This window comes from Neovison vison, chromosome 2 (genome assembly GCF_020171115.1).
Source record: "Neovison vison isolate M4711 chromosome 2, ASM_NN_V1, whole genome shotgun sequence".
NCBI lineage: Eukaryota > Metazoa > Chordata > Mammalia > Carnivora > Mustelidae > Neogale > Neogale vison.
This window is the reverse complement of record NC_058092.1, coordinates 7,005,037-7,008,788: the sequence shown is the minus strand read 5'-3', so window position 1 is coordinate 7,008,788 and position 3,752 is coordinate 7,005,037.

Genomic DNA, 3,752 nt, shown 5'->3' with positions numbered 1-3,752 from the left:
AGACTCCACACCTGGCACAGAGCCCAATGCAGGGTTCCATCTCACAACCCTGAGACCATGACCTGACCTGAAATCAAGAGTTGGAGGCTTAACTGACTGAGCCACCAAGGCACCCTGGGAAAGCAGTTATAACCATCATCGTCTCCTCAGACTTTTCAAAGCATAGGCACATATATCAACCTCACGTTGAGAACAGTTACTGCTAACTGAGCACCTACCATGTGCTCCACACAGAGCAAAAGCCTTGCTATGCAACCTCTCATTCAATCTTCCCAGTGATCCAAAGGGGGTATGATTACCGTGTGCCTATTTTACAGATAAAGAAACTGAGGTTCATAGTAATTGGGTTGTCTGATCTTTTCTGCTAATAACTGGAACCCAGGTCTGTCTGAATCCAGATGATGTAAGACATTCCTCCTATTTTTAAAAAATATTTTATTTACTTATTTGAGAGACAGAGATCACAAGTAGGCAGAGAGAGAGGAAGGGAAGCAGGCTCCCTGCTGAGCAGAGAACCTGATGCGGGGCTCAATCCCAGGACCCTGGGATCATGACCTGAGCCGAAGGCAGAGGCTTTAAACCACTGAGCCACCCAGGTGCCCCCCTCCTATTTTTAAAAAAGATTTTATTTATTTATTTGATAGTCAGACATCACAAGTAGGCAGAGAGGCAGGCAGAGAGAGAGGGGGAAGCAGGCTCCCTGCTGAGCAGAGAGCCCAATGCAGGCCTTGATCCCAGGACCCTGGGATCATGACCTGAGCTGAAAGCAGAGGCTTTAACCCACTGAGCCATCCAGATGTCCGCCTCCTATTTTTTTTTTAAGATTTTATTTATTTATTTGATAGGGAGAGATCACAAGTAGGCAGAGGGAGAGGAGGAAGCAGGCTCCCTGCCAAGCAAAGAGCCTGATGTGGGACTTGATCCCAGAACCCTGAGATCATGACCTGAGCCAAAGGCAGAGGCCCCAACCCACTGAGCCACCTGGGCGCCCCTCCTCCTATTTTTTTAAACTACTTTATCCTACCCTCCCCCCAGTACTAGGGAATATGAAGGAAAAATGGATAGAACCTAGGTTTAGTGCAGCTTCCACTAAGCAAGAACAGTGGCCACGCTCCCTCGTGGTCCCAGGGAAGCTGTGCTCTTCTTGCTCCTGCTTTTCCCTTCTTTCTTACTCCTTCCCGGACACCTAGCCCAGTCTTGTCCCCTGGGATGTTGTGTGCAGAACCTCTGTGTCCATAGAGGGACTGTGCTTTTCTGTATGCTGTCTGTGTGTTCTGTGCACTGGGTGTATCATTCGTGCTGCAGAATCAAAGAGCCACCCCTCCCCTCCCCCACAAAGAAGAGTCAGTAGGTCCTGTGCCTTTCCCAGCTGCCCATCCAAGAGAGGAGGAGAAGATGCTGTGTGTTACCTTGGGGAAAAGCATGCAATGGAAACCCTAATCCTTGTCCCATCTTTTGGGGGTGCAAAAGCAAGCTGCCTGGCTTCTATGGGAAAGAAAGAAGGAAATTCCTTCTTTGGAAATTCTTAGCAGCTGATGTTGCCTGCGTGGGAATGCCAACTTCCTTTGCAAACAGAGAGCCATAGAAAGCACTAAAAGGAGTCTGAAACAAACCATCAGGCCTCAGCCTGACTTCCTGGAGACCACAGGGATGTCCCTTCCTAAGTCAGGGCTTCTGCCACTGCCAGAGAGGCACGAAGCTCTGAGCCATGGACAGTAATGAACAATAATGATAGTGACAGTTGTGTGTTGGCTCATCTGTTCCTCATCTATTCCTATCCCCCAGGGAGGCAGGCACTGACTTATCTCTGTCTCACAGATGAGATACTGAGAATGGAGAGATGAAGTGCCTTACCCAAGAGTAGAAATCCACACAGTAAGAAACACACAAGGGTTCACTGCGGCTCTCTTTGTCAAGGCAAAAGATTAGAAACAGCCCATTGTGGGGGAGAAATAGTCATCAACAGAGGATTGATTCAGTCAAACCCGGGACATCCACGTGAAGGAAAACATATGTATGCATGTCAGATGTATAAACTTTATCTGTACATCACACTTCTGACACCAAATGTGTAGGTTTTCCAAACCAAGCAATTCTCTGATTCTCTGTGGACACCAGCTAGGTGTGCTACAAATAAATTAAGTTCTGACACTGAACTCTCTGAACTCACTGACACTGAACTTAAGGGCTCACTCTCCCACTGCCCCTGCTTTATTTTCTTTCTAAAATTTACTCCCGTTTATTTTTTTATTTTTATTTTTTAAAGATTATATTTATTTATTTGACAGAGAGAGACACAGGGAGAGAGGGAACACAAGCAGGGGGAGTGGAAGAGGGAGAAGCAGGCTTCCCACTGAGCAGGGAGCCCGATGCGGGGCTTGATCCCAGGAGCCTGGGACCATGACTGGAGACAAAGGCAGACACTTAACAACTGAGCCACACAGGTGGCCCTCCCCGCCATTTATTTATTTATTTATTTTAAGATTTTATTTATTTATTTTGAGAGAGAGAGAGAGCACAAGCAGAGGGAAGAGGCAGAGGGAGAAGCAAGCTCCCTGTTGAGCAAGGAGCCTGATGCTGGACTCAAACCCAGTGCACAACACACACACACAACATACGGACAACATGCAGGATCATAACCTGAGCTGGAGGCAGACGCCCAACCAACTGAGCCACCCAGGCGCCCCCACCACCCCCATTTCAGATGCCAACTGCAAGTAGTGGGCTTATAGGTGACTCCCACTTCTGTCTAACTTGGCTACCTTTCCAGGGATTCCCATGGCCGCCTCCTCAGCTTCAATATTTTGCCATAAGGGCTCTCAAAACTCAGGGAAATGCTTTACTTAAATTTACCAGTTCATTACGAAGACTATTATAAAGGATACAAGTGAACAGCTAGAGGAGGAGCATGTAGGGCAAGGTGTGGGAGGGTCCCAAGCCCTGGAACATTTGTCCCTGTGGAGTTAGGGTGCACCACTGTCCCAGCACATGGATGTGTCCACCAACCCAGAAGCTCTCTGCTTCCTGTAGTTCAGGGGTTTTGGAGAGATTTCATCACATTGGCATGACTGATCACTAATTTGATCTCTGGCCCCTTTTCCCCCAAACTGGTGGGGGTGGGGGAGTGAAAGTTCCAAGCTAATCATGGCTTGCTTATTCTAGTGACCAGCTCCCAACCAGGAGCCATCTGGGAGCCTGCCTAGAGTTGCCTCGTTACAACAAAAGACAAAAGATGCTTCTCTCACCCAGGAAATTCCAAGGGATTTAGCAGCTCTGTGCTAGGAATTGGAGATGAAGACCAACTATCTATTTCTTATTATATCAGAATATCACCCCACACAAGAGAGTGCAATGCAGCTCTGAAAGGGATACTAGATGGGGCCATTTCCAGGATATTGTATTAATTGAAAAAAAAACAAGATGTGGATGGGATATGCTTCTTTTTATCTAAGAAAGGGGAGAGAAGTGTATTTGAATCCTTGCTTGTATTTAAAAAACCTACAGTGGGGCGCCTGGGTGGCTCAGTGGGTTAAAGCCTCTGCCTTCGGCTCGGGTCATGATCCCAGGGTCCTGGGATCGAGCCCCGCATCGGGCTCTCTGCTCAGCGGGGAGCCTGCTTCCTCCTCTCTGCTACTTGTGATCTCTGTCTTTCAAATAAATAAATAAAATCTTAAAAAAAAAAAATAAAAATAAAATAAAAAACCTACAGTGGAATGATAAGCCAAAAACAGACAGAATGATCGTTTTAAGGA